Here is a 13,683-nt window from a genome sequence, read left to right as displayed (position 1 = left end):
TTGATGTAATAACCCACACCGGCACTATTTTTGTGAAGAATTTTTTATATGTGAGGTCATTCGTGTTTAGTTCACATTGTGAGATGCCACCTTTTTTTGACCCTAACGACACGATAGGGCATAAAAAATAATAAATGTTTGAATGAAAATTAAAAATAATTTCCTTAATTGCAAGATATTTACGAGCAAATTAGAATAATTAGTTAGCGAAAAAACACAATTCAGCTAAAGAAGATTAACAATAAAAACTACGTGATTCCCGAAGCCTCATTGATAGAGACCGGACAAATTTGCGGATTGATTTCGTGATAGTCTGAAATCCAAACACGTGTACAATTCTGCTGGTTTTGCTATTGGCTCGCAGTTTAACTTGAGCTTTTTGGGCCAATGAGAGACTATCGAACAAAGAATCATCGAATCACAAGCTACCTAAAGGAGACGCCTCACAAGTTAGCACCCAATGAAAACACTTGTTTGCTTGAGAAATGCGGAGGATAATGGAGGCTATCCTAGAGGTAATTCAATCCGCGAATTTTTCCGGTCTCTACTCATTGAATACGAAGTCCGAGATTCTCAGTTTCTTCGCTGGAGCGCAAAAGCGACGGAGCAACACATTTAAATTCCTTGTACTCAGCAGCACGAAAAACTGCCCCAAGTTATGCGATAGAGCTTCACATTGAAATTTTGCAATCAGTTCTATAATAGGAAGAAGTATGAAATGAATAGCTCTAATGAAAAAGTCGACCCCAAGACATTCTATCGTACAGTACACATAACATAGCTTCTGCCTCCTTGGATGCACGTAGTTATAAATAACTATATAACGAGTTAATGTTTCAGTATGCCCTAAATGTGAATAAAAAATTATGTTTTCATGATTTTCCAAACCGTCCCAGTAGTGAATAAAATTTTAAAAAATCATCCGTGTTTAAAATAGATTGTATTTTGTGCGAAGAAATTGGGAGCTGTAGAACGGAATATTTGAACTGATATGGCTTCCACATGCCACGTTTCAAGAATATTAAATATGTATCTCGCTCTCGCTCTACTTCTCTCTCTCTCTCTCTCTCTCTCTCTCTCTCTCTTGAGTCCTCTTTCGCAGGAACGTGCAAAGGTTAATTCGTTCCTCGGATTTTTCATTGCTCGTCTTCGTCGTCATCGGGAATACTAAACAGGGACACTCGGTGAACGAGGGGAACTTTGGCGCACAAGAATGTACAATAAAGGCTTCATACATATGTTTAGTAGAGCTTGAGTCGGAGAAAATGAGGCTTATTATTTTAGTTCACCTATGTACCTTACTGTTTAGTCTGTTGTTTTAGGAGACTATTTTATTGACCATAAAAAGTATTATTTACCTACTAAGAAATACAAGCTCTTTACTTTACTCATAAGTAGAGACCTGCAAAATTCGCGGTTTCGATGGCCATCAGGATAAACTTCACATTCTCCTGTACACTGAGAAAATAACGCAAGTTCATTGGTTGTTGACTTGTAAGTCCTCTCACCTGGTTTGTCTGTGATTCGATCCTTCTTTGCTTGAGGGTTTATAATTTGTTGAGATTCGCCAAGATGAACAGTAAGCCAATAGAAAAATTATCTAAGAGGTATATGTGTTTGAATTCTAGCCCATTACCGAATGAATCCCCGAATTTTGCAGGTCTCTACTCATAAGTTTAATATTTTTAAAATTCTTAGGCCAGAGATAATATTTTTATATTTCTTACACGGCTATTATCGATTATTTAAAAAAAAATATATTCGTCAATATTCCCTATGGATCTAAATAATATATATTTTATCAACTGCCTCATACGTCAGTGCCCTTTACCTCATATGTCATATAAAACGTTTCAAGTAGCTAGATAATTTAGTCAATAAAAACGAATATCACTAAAAACTTCAACAAAGACTACATTTATAGTAAGAAAGAAAATAAAAAATGCTTATCATAAAAATTTTACATGAAGATTTTGCGAAGTATATAGGCCACATACCATTTACATAGCCGGGGTGAACAATTATATTTCTTTAATGAAATATACACTTTCATTTAGTCACTTTATATTCCCTATAACATTAACAATTTATGTAAGAAACATTTTTGGGTGTGGTGGCCATCGGAGGCAATCTATTAACAGGAGAGAAAACGGTAACTATTTATTTTTTATAGTTTAGTTATAATAGGAAATTGTGTTATTTTTGAGTTTAAGGACGTGTTTTGTTTAATCTAATTACAAGTTTTGAAAAAATATCATAAAAACAAAATTATTTATCTTTCTGCAAATAATTGTTAACTAAAATAGTTTACATGTAATAAAATACACAATTTATCATATGGGAAAAATTGTTTTTGTTTAATCACAAGTAAACAAATACCTTATTTAGAGTCGAAATAATACTTTTATATGTTCAAAACATTTGGAAAAATGTATAAATCAGTAAAATTACCTCCTGTAACTAAGCAAAGGAGTAAAAATCTGCAATTTTTTCAAACTATATTTTTCCATACAAAATTATTTAAAAAAAAAAAATTGCACGAAAAAATTTTCATAAACATTTAGTAGACTTCAAGTCACACGTAAATAATACCTGTAATACTATTTTTGTTGGCACAAATAATGATATTTTATCATGTGTTTTAAATCACCTATAACATTATTAAATTTATTTCAGATGTTTGTAATTTTACTTAAAGTCAAAAAATAAAACTTCGCGGTAGTATACAAACCGTGAGTTGTAGGAAGTCGGAAATATTTAATTATGTATAATGATATGCACAAAAATTTTATTGTCTCATCAGTAAGCCTACATAAGATCTCTCATAATCATGTCTATAAACTCGGTGGATAGGAAAGAAGAAAACTATATTTTACTTTTTATAGCTTGTTAAAAGTACACAAATGTTGACAAAGCAATGCTGCAATATTTTTAATTAATATAATGTATTAGCAAACAAGCATCCTGTTTGCCACACCTTAAATCAGTAGCTACAGGAGTTTTCCACAGCCGCTGCTTCAGAATTTCAATTGCATTAAGACCGCACAGAGTTGTAAAAAAAAAATGCAATTTCTAAATAAAACCTACAATATAAAATAGTGATTTAACATAGTGATTTTTTAGCACTTCCCCGATAACAAAAATACAGCAACACTATTGTTAAACTTGAAAATTATATGTGAGTCGTCACAGGTTCACTTAAAATAAAATGTAAAAATTTATTTCCAGAAATTTCTGCCGCGTGAAACCACGTTTCAGCCATATTATTCCAATTAAATGTTGTTCGTAGATAAAGCTATGGTTGATTGCACAGCCACAAGAACACCGGGGGTCGTTACCACAAACGCAGAACGTACAATAACGCCGAATATAATAACGCCGAATGCAAAATTGACCGCAACGCCGACATCTAGAAAACTGCTGTGTACCACAACGCCGAAATACAGTACCACCGAAAAATGTTGCTGCGGAGGGGGGGGGGGGGGGGGCGCACAGGAGCAAAATGAAAAACAACTGAATGAATTTGTGTGCTAACCTTACCTAACTTAACCTTTGTGTCAGTCTTGCAATGACATTTTTCGGCGTTAATGTATTTCGGCGTTGTGGTAATTCGGCGTCGTGGTACACAGCAGTTTTCTAGCTGTCAGCGTTTTGGTCAATTTGGCATTCGACGTTATTGTACGTTCAGCGTTGTGCTGCGTCCGCCAGCAGTGTTCGGTTGCAGAAGTTACGTCAGGGAGGGGAACTGGCTGAATGCGTGGGAGCAGACACGACGCGCGCCCTACTAGGGCCGGTGACACTCCTCATGCGAGGATCACAGAACAAGGAGAGAGACATTGAAGTGCTACTCTCACAGTGGAAACTGAAACCATGTTTCGCGCGACATGTGACGCTATCTGTTGGGCGGGCCCATAACTACCAGCAAAAAAAAAAAAAAAATCGGGATGGAGGTTTCAGTACAAAGTTTTATGTCAGTGATGTAAATTTATCTACTTGACGACTAACAACTTAGTAAAAGTGATTTCAACTGTGCAAAGAGCACTTAATGCAATTTTTTAATAAAAAGGTAATGCTTTATATAAATTAGTAGATGCAAAATTTCCTGGTTTTGCCACACCACAAAATATGTAGCTACCAAAATAAAGTGAATTAATTTTCACTGTTTCGTTTGCCTGATAATAAGAGACCGGAAAAATTCGCGAATTCATTTTGCAATAGGCTAAAATACAAATAGTTAAACCTCAGTGCTGCCTCTGCTATTGGCTAACAACTCACCTGGATGACTCTGGGCCAATGAGAAACACCCAACCAAAGCTTTATCGAATCACAGGCTGCTACGTTGGGACGTCTCACAAGACAGCAGCCAATGAGTGGGTGACATTTGACCGAGTGTACGTATAACTATGGAGTTCATCCTACAGGTCATTGAACCCGCGAATTTTTCCGGTCCCTACTGATAATAGCTTATGCATTACGTCTCACAATCAATGTATTATGTTAGCAGTATAGTATGGAAGCCACCATCTATCGGACGGGCCCAAAACTGGTTTAAAAAAACTAGGTCTCTGTTTCGGCAGTTACAGTTTCTACCCCCCCCCCCCCCCCCCCCCCCAATCAAAGGATTAAGTTCCGCGCCAACTCCGGCACCCACTATCGCTACGCCAGCCGTGATTAGACTCTTCTTTGGTAGAGGGTTTCTGATTGGCTCCAATCGTTTGGAGCAGGCTCCAAAGGTTCCCTAGCCCGATGCGGAGTCGACGTGGTGAGCGACGACACAGCTCCGGTACCAGTCTGAACAGCTAGCAGAGGTTGGATAGGCCTCCACCGGACCACGGGTTCACTGGGTGTTTTGAGGGGTCCCAGTGTGATGTGGGAGATCGGGGAAGGCGCCGGCAGTGCTGATAAAGTCTCAGGGCACAGGACACAGCCAGCTGTCTGGTTAGCTGAGTGTGGTAAAGGGGCTGAGGCGGTGACTATGCTGGGTTGGTAGTCCCAGCCGCTGATCATTGCCGAAGCTCTAATACCCTCCCAATCAACAACAGGGAGCGATCCCTAACAGTTCTGTTTTTTCTTAAAGCTCTGGAATGTTATATATAAAAAAACGAACTGGAACGCTACTCCCACCCTACCCTATAAGGGCGCTTATGTGGGATGGGAACGTGTGGATGCCGGCCGTAAGGTCGGAACAATCTGGCGCCAAGTCCTGACCGAGGGTGTCCCAGGGATGTGATGGGCCCGTGTTGGTACTGCCTGGGACCCCGGCGGGGGGCAAGCTCTGTCTAGTGACCTGGGGCATACGGCGGGATGGCAGCTCACTCGGTGGCGCCGAAGTTGGGATGGGTCTCCCCAACCTCTCGACGTAGCCGTTCAGTTGTCAGAACAATGCCGTGATCAGGACATGGCGTTTCTGTTTCCCGGTTCTCGGAACCCGTGCCCGATATTTAGAGACCGGATAAATTTCGCGGGTAAATTTCGTGATATGCTTAAAATTCAAATAATTATACCGTTGTGCTGTTTCTGCTATTGGTTCGATGTTAATATGTAGGACTCTTGGCTAATTAGAGACAATCAATCAAAGAAGTATCCAATCACAAGTAACCCAATTGAGACGCCTCAAAATTCAGTACCTACCCAATGAACGGGCGCCGTTTGCCCAAGTAGGCAGAGTATCGTGTAATATATCCTGGAGGTCATTGAACTCGCAACATTTCTCCAGTCTCTTACCGATATTTGGCTCTCCGAATTTGGAAACGTAAAAGATCCATCTCATCTCCGACTCGGGTATGCCCTAACGGGATTGGAATCCGGGTGAGTTCGATGTGCTCGGGCTTGCAGTCTCGCAGAATCTGGCGCCGAGACCTCCGCGGAAACTGTGAGTCTATCATGGAAACATCTTAAAAAAAAATGTACGGGTTTTCATGTCTGCTTGTGTTTACATACGCAGTAAAAAAAAAAACTTTCAAGCATCCACACATTGGGAAATTGGACTCAGACAAACAAGCTTATTGTTTAAAAGAGGCTCTTAAAACTATCTGAAAGCCAGCCTGATTTTATGAACTGATTACATTTTAACGTCGAGTTTTTTTTCCATGTCCAACAGTTATGCGCAAGAAGTGAGGTTCGTGGACTTGATACCAAACTTATCTTCGAAAAATACTCTTTTCACGAGCACCACTTACATCTGAGACGCATCGTGGTTTTAAGGCTTCAGGAATAAATTCTCGTTGTCGGATCATAAGTTTTATCCTCCCCTGCATAAAAGTTGAAACGAAAAATAAAGCATACGTTTTTTTCTTTCAGGCAATAAATACGCTGAATAACTATCTCACTGCTCGTAAATTATTTTGGGTAAATATGGATTTTGGGATGTAAAACTAATACTTTCAGACTCTTTACCACTAAAGTACAATTTAGTGGTCGACTCGATCACTACATAAAATTGCTACGATTTGAATACGCGTATTACAGGATTAGCGATGCATACAAAAATTGATTGCGCTTGAATGTTCAAAGTAAAGATTAATTTAATCAGAATCGTAGTTTGTCAATATTTTCCAGTCTTTAGAATTGCATTGGTACCTATAATTTTAATACTCAGACCTCATCAAGATTTTCGCCGTAGAAAGTGTGAGTTAAATTAAATTCATTCCCCATACATATTGAGACAACCAGGCATATACGTGAAAAGTATATAAATTGTCAGTGTTTGAAGTTGCGTAACACGTAGTTCCACATGACTAGTGTTTTATTGTAAAACATATAGAAATAACATGTTTAATTTTAATCTTGCTCTTCTATATCATTTTTTGAAATGCATTTTCTGCATGTCCAAATGTTTGATAACAGGCTCTAAACAAAAATTTTTATTTCCAAAAAATATTGTTTTCTACATTTTTTGGAAGTTTTACATGGAAATATTGACGTTGCAAATAGCCTTGGTTATGTTTTTTTTTATTTGTTCAGCACAGTCATGGTAGTTCAAACACCATCAACATATAACCGTAAAACATGGATGGAATAATTTTTTGCATTACATATTATTACTAAACGATATGTTTCTACAAAGTTTTTAAATGTTATTTTGAATAAATATATATTTTTTTAAATTTAATATGCACTTTTTTTATTAGATGTACAGCAACATTGTGGTAAAAAAAAATAGTTTCTGGCCACGTTTATTTCAATTGATAAACTATGTAATCAAAATACTACCAACACCAATAATCATTTATTACTCAAAAAATAATAATTATGTGTGCAGACTTTCGCCACGTCTTTTTTTTTGTGTATCGCGATATTGATTTTCAGAATCTGTAAAAATGATCTCACGATCATTCCCGTTTAACGCTATACCTTCGAAGTGTTAAGGAGAGTAATATTGTAACAATCAGGCAGAGGGATCGCCTACTCACCATTCGACTGTTCGAGGTTTATAACCGGCGAGCGGGGATCTCCTACGGTGGTCAACACTTCACTGACACTTGCCGGGGGTTTGTCCCGGGGGCACACAAAAGGGGGGTGTGGGGGGAGGGGGAACTCGTCCTTGCGGGCCGGAGGGCGTGTCGCGGCCGCTCGAGAGAGAGAGAGAGAGAGAGAGAGAGAGAGAGAGCGACGACTCCCGAAACCGGAGACGCCCGCCAGGAGAGAGGCGCTCTGGGCGACAGACACCCGGTGCGCGGTCCGCCGACGCTCGCAGCCAACTGACTGGGGGCGCCCCAGACGGCCGGCGCAACTCGCCGAGCCTCTGCGCATGCGCACGACGGGCGCTCTGCTGGCGCGGCGCTGCAGGAGCGACGCCCTGTGTGGTCGCCGTCCTGGCTGCCTGCGCCTCCACTCCTTCATTCGACAGCCGTAACCCCACCTTCTCTTGTGCACACCCTTAAATACAAATGATATTACATATAACACTCGTTAACAATTTCAATATGTATGTTAATCACTTACAACCTACCAGAGAGAAAAAAAAACTTGTTAAAAAAAATTGGTTGTCTGTAAAGTTGGTTTACGGACGATAGTTTAACGTGACAACGTCATAACAAAACATTGATGAAAAGATTGCATACTTTCATGAATAAAATTGAATAATTTTTTAATTGAATTATCACAATTTTGTACGGATACAAAGAAGGAGTGAAATGAAATCTACAATTTAATTGATCAATTTACTTTTATTTGCACTCATTAATTCAAATAGATTATTTTAACTATTACTTTTATACATGTTTGCTATTTAACTTCTTCCAATCTGTGTTATTCTGTTAGGATAGGACGATGATAGGAAAAGTAGGAAACGAATGGGAGTGTTTCAGTTTATTGAGCCTCGAAAAAGTCAAATCGATGGTTGTTTCAATCGAGTGGAAGAGAGATAGATGCGGCGCAAGCGTACAATGAGTGTAACGAGACACACCGTAACGGGACCATGTGCGTGATGGGACTCTTTTTCGTGCGTGCAGCCGGCGTTCATCAATTTATTAGACGTTGTCACGACAAAAAATTATTTTTTCGGCATCCAAAGATTATTCATCTTTATGCTCTAACGTTTTTTTCCAAAATTATTTAATACCAGATATATTAATATAACAATTGTATATCATTCTATTGATACTAACTGTGACTATCTACATAATATTATATGTTCTGTACTTACCTTAGTAACATGTAGTATATTCCACGGTGTTGTAATGCATTATTATTATTTATAGCCTTCGAACCTCGAAGATTTATAGTTTTACCCCTGATGCTACCTGCACTATAATAGCTGCTCCCTGGCTAGTCTTCGATCCTCCAAGTTTTACAGTTTTACCCCTGATGCTACCTGCACTATAATAGCTGCTCCCTGGCTAGTCTTCGATCCTCCAAGTTTTACAGTTTTACCCCTGATGCTACCTGCACTATAATATCTGCTCCCTGGCTAGTCTTCGATCCTCCAAGTTTTACAGTTTTACCCCTGATGCTACCTGCACTATAATAGCTGCTTCTTGGCTAGTCTTCGAACCTCGAAGTATTACAGTTTTACCCCTGATGCTACCTGCACTATAATAGCTGCTCCCTGGCTAGTTTTCGATCCTCCAAGTTTTACAGTTTTACCCCTGATGCTACCTGCACTATAATAGCTGCTCCCTGGCTAGTCTTCGATCCTCCAAGTTTTACAGTTTTACCCCTGATGCTACCTGCACTATAATAGCTGCTCCCTGGCTAGTCTTCGATCCTCCAAGTTTTACAGTTTTACCCCTGATGCTACCTGCACTATAATAGCTGCTCCCTGGCTAGTCTTCGATCCTCCAAGTTTTACAGTTTTACCCCTGATGCTACCTGCACTATAATAGCTGCTTCTTGGCTAGTCTTCGAACCTCCAAGTTTTACATTTTTACCTCTGATGCTACCTGCACTATAATAGCTGCTCCCTGGCTAGTCTTCGAACCTCGAAGTTTTACATTTTTACCTCTGATGCTACCTGCACTATAATAGCTGCTCCCTGGCTAGTCTTCGAACCTCGAAGTTTTACATTTTTACCTCTGATGCTACCTGCACTATAATAGCTGCTCCCTGGCTAGTCTTCGATCCTCCAAGTTTTACATTTTTACCCCTGATGCTACCTGCACTATAATAGCTGCTTCTTGGCTAGTCTTCGAACCGCGAGGGTAGTAATGACCCTAGCGCTGCGTAGTTTTACCGGTGGAGTTGTTTGTCACGGGTCGAAGACAACTCGCTGACGAGACAGAGACAGAGGGCGACTTGTAGCACGTGGCTTCGTACTCTTCGAAGAAGGGGAGGGGGGGGGCAGGCCAGAACTCGCCGGCTTAACTCGTGGTTGGAGCTGCTTGTGTTGACAACGCAAACCGTCCATTGCTACTCGCTCCACATGTTCCTGTGAGGCGAGTAGTCTTACCGCACGTTTCGTCGGAGGAATTGAGGATTAAGAACTGTCGTTCCTCTTAAGCCTTTTTTAAGTAATTGTGCCAAAAAGACAGGACTTTATTATTTGCTTATTTTTGTTTTCGAATTTTTTTTTACTTATAGGAATTCTTGAACACCTTCGAAAATTAATCAGCAAAGGAATAGTTTCATTTATAATCATAAATACTTTGTATAAGCATGCTTTCGATTTAAACGTTTCTAATTACTTTTAAAATGCATTCTTTTTCAGAACCACAATATTGTCTTCAAGTGTAATAATTAGGGGTATGACGATTTCGCGAAAAGATTTCGGGACTAGATGAAAGTTAAAACACTGTAGCATTGTCTGTGTTTCGTGATTGGGTGAGTTTCTTCCAGGAACATATCGATTGTAGCAACACCAATCACAGTGATTCAGTGCGGAAGCAAACGCGTCCTGAGTGGCTCGGTCAAATAAGGCAACGACTTCTCTCACAGACGACCGCCAATCACAAGGAAGAAACCACAGGCGCGAGTATACCTTGTTGCAGTCTAATAAGTGTTCAGATATTTTCGTGAAATCTGCATGCCCCTAGTAATAATGCATTTTACTTGTAGTGGTTCTTTCATAGCAACTGGCCGCAGTAATGTATGTTCAGTTATGAGTCCTTTCCATTGCTTCTAATCAAAGGTATTTCACCATATGTTTTGTGTGTTATGCTATGACACACTTCTGTGGTGTGTTCGCAGAAATAATGGGATAGGTACACTCATTCCCCTTTTACGAAAAGTGGAATATTATGTGGCATACAGCAGATTTGTTGTTTTGTCACCTAAGCAATGTTTTATGCTATGCCTTGGTCGCCAATAAATCATATATCACTCGTACCTCTTCAGTTGATTATTAAGTATACTTAAAAATGGCAAAAATGTTCATACAAACAGAGCTTCATTTTGTAATTTTTTTTAAATATACATGCTGTTTAACTTACAGGGCAAATTTTTTATGTCAAAAAAATTTAGGAGACGTTAATTCCTTGTCTAGTGGCCGGTAAATTGAAGAAACGTTTTTTTTAAATTTTGACGTTGATATTTTATTCTTAGCAGATAGTGTATGTTGTGACAGCTATAATTAACATATCACCAAGATTCAGCCTGTTTCAGAAATATCTCTTTTTTTTTTAACCAATAGCCTACCCGTTCATGAGAATGAACCGCTTTCATGCTTTTTTTTTTGTCACTGTTTTGGCTCGCGGATGCAGTACGAGGAAAGAGTTGGCGTTTAGTGCCTGTTGTTCTGCTATTTCCAAAACCAGGATTCTAAAACTTCATTCCACTGTCCTTTAATGTTTAATTTAGCAGCTGGAATTTTTTTCCCCTATGGCTGTCAGATGCAAATTTTCTTGTATTTGAGAAGGCATTTGTTTTTTATTTTTTTATTTTTTGCAACTGTGCGTTATTTCGAAGCGCGTGCAGCACAATGTGTGCTGTCGAAATTCCGATTCTGTTAGCTTACGAGGATATACTTTTTTTTCTGTGTAGGAAGAGGGCGGACAGCTATAGCGTAAATCGGGTGGATTATATGGATTTACTTTTATGTGCGGATGTAAAAAAAAAATACTATAACCAGGTCAACAGGGCAGATAGGATTTTCTCGCCCCTGGGGAAAAGGCTCTCCACTCTTGGGAAATTGTGGCTCCTCAAATGACTTTCCGAGTTCGTCGAATATCAGTACCCGCTCACCTCGCCCTTCATCGAGACTTATTCGCTACTAGTAAAATTAAATGGAAGGTTCTGACAGCTTTACTTAAGGTTCAATCAGTCTGTTTGTGTGTGATGACGGGAACAGATCTCATTCTCCGAAGTGTCACTACTTTTTTTGACGTGACAAACGTCTAATAAATCAATGAACGCCGGCTGCACGCACGAAAAAGTGTCCCATTCCGCACAATGTTCCTTTACGCTGTGTCCCGTTACGCTCATTGCACGCTTGCGCCGCATCTATCACTCTCCCACTCGACTGTTTATAAAGTGAAGTGAAAAGTTAATGTGGTTAACATTGCTCATCACAACAAAAATTTCTGCAATAAAGGTTAATTATTCTTGTATTTTAAAAATCTGATTACTAGTATAATTTCAAGTATTTATTCTTTTATTATTAAAATAAAAATGATTCAATTTTATTCATAAAAGTATGGAATCATTTCATCAATGTTTTGTTATGACGTTGTCACGTTAAACTATCGTCCGTAAACCGACTTTACAGACAACCAATTTTTTTGTCTTAGAAAGGCTACTGGGTTCGTGTGTGCTGCCATCATTGAGTTGCCAGCGCATCTGTTAAATTTCATCGCCGGGTTCGCTGTGCTTCACTATATTGTCATTGTAAAGTTCAGATTTTCTTTTTAGCATCATTGTCGATGTTCCCCTCTTGCATGTGTTGTCCAAGTTTGTTTGTATATGTATTCAGTGTTCTTTTTTTTAACTCGCTCGTCGTGGCCAGCCCCACTGTGTTCGTCTATGCTATGATATTGTTCCGACTTATTCATTCCGAAGGAATTTCCTCTGTTGTCTTTGCATTTAACATTTGGCATTGACTTATTTTGGCTTGGTTAACTGTGTGTGTGTGTAGGCCTATGTGTAATAATTTTTTTTTGTCCGTTCTTCAGGTTATCTTTATGATAAGTAGTGTTAATCTGAAATGGCGTAGGTCTAAAATAATGTTTTAAAACAATCTTTCCCATTGCAGGAATCATTTAAAGAACGTATGCTGTATTAATTTTTTTAAATATCATTGCAGCATCAGAATATTTTTTTAAGTTTCCCGCAAAGCTAACACAGGTATGCCTAATCACTGAAGGATTTCTTCGGGCTTCGCTGGAGTCTTCCGTTACCCCAACATACAGCATTTCTGCTATAGCTATGCTTAAGAGCTTGCCTACCTGGGCACACATGCGGGGTGCAAAGCTTCAGAAGAACACAAGCATTTTGAAAACTACTCAAGACGAATTCGCTGAGGTCGAATAAATAGGTCTGGTTATGAATTTCATTTTCGAACTGTTTTTTTGTTGTTTTTTTTTGTTGGAAAGTGAAAATGGTTTGATTGCTTGTTTTCAAATTAATTGTTAGGCACTAACCAACCGGTATATTTACTTGAAAACACTCTAGGGACTTACAGTATAACTTTATCTTCATTTATACGCTATAAAATGTTGCGGTTACCGCTCGGATCTCACAGTTGTCCTGTGCACGACGAGAAGACTTCGCGCCAGTCCAGAGGCGACACCGCGCTAGAAGCACCAGCGAGCGTCGCGCTTATCATCCCGCCTCACTGACACAATTACACCCCTGACGAGACGGGGTTCTTATTTCGTTCCATGATACAACTCTCCTCTTGGTTGGTGAAGCTACAACCTCTGTTTCCAGGACTCAGTTACGCAGACTTACATAACCTTTTCGTGTAATGTTTTCTCCTGCAGCCCAGCCAACCCTACTTCTGGCACCGGACTCACTAGAACGTAACGGCGCGATGTAAAGATGGCGATTTTACCCGCGCGGCATCCATAAATAAACGATCGAGCGTAAAATTTTTCTTGCTGTCACATACGCAATAAACATACGACAGTCATCAAAGCTCGAGATAACAAAGGTTGTTTAATTTAGATATAACATTCAACTATCTTAAAATATTTCTTTTTTAAGTTCAGTAAAAATTTCTTTTTAAATTTTCGTGATAAATAATTAATTAACCCATGCATCACTTATAACATCTTTAGAAAAAAAAATTCTCACACGCATTACAGCCCG

At 39.2% G+C, this 13,683-nt stretch overlaps 1 protein-coding gene across 1 annotated transcript in view; it reads right to left on the bottom strand.

Annotated features, from left to right (window-relative positions):
• The window catches only part of LOC134528629 (cell adhesion molecule DSCAM), a 400,574-nt gene extending 393,117 nt beyond the window's left edge, over positions 1-7,457 (bottom strand). The window contains exon 1 of the mRNA XM_063362381.1: positions 7,413-7,457. The gene's annotated coding sequence lies outside the window, so the exon portion shown is untranslated. The remainder of the gene's footprint in view (positions 1-7,412) is intronic.
• Between the last annotated feature and the right edge of the window lie 6,226 nt (positions 7,458-13,683).

This window comes from Bacillus rossius, chromosome 1 (genome assembly GCF_032445375.1).
Source record: "Bacillus rossius redtenbacheri isolate Brsri chromosome 1, Brsri_v3, whole genome shotgun sequence".
Lineage (NCBI taxonomy): Eukaryota > Metazoa > Arthropoda > Insecta > Phasmatodea > Bacillidae > Bacillus > Bacillus rossius.
The sequence above is the reverse complement of the archived record's forward strand: the minus strand, read 5'-3'. Positions and strand labels throughout refer to the sequence as shown.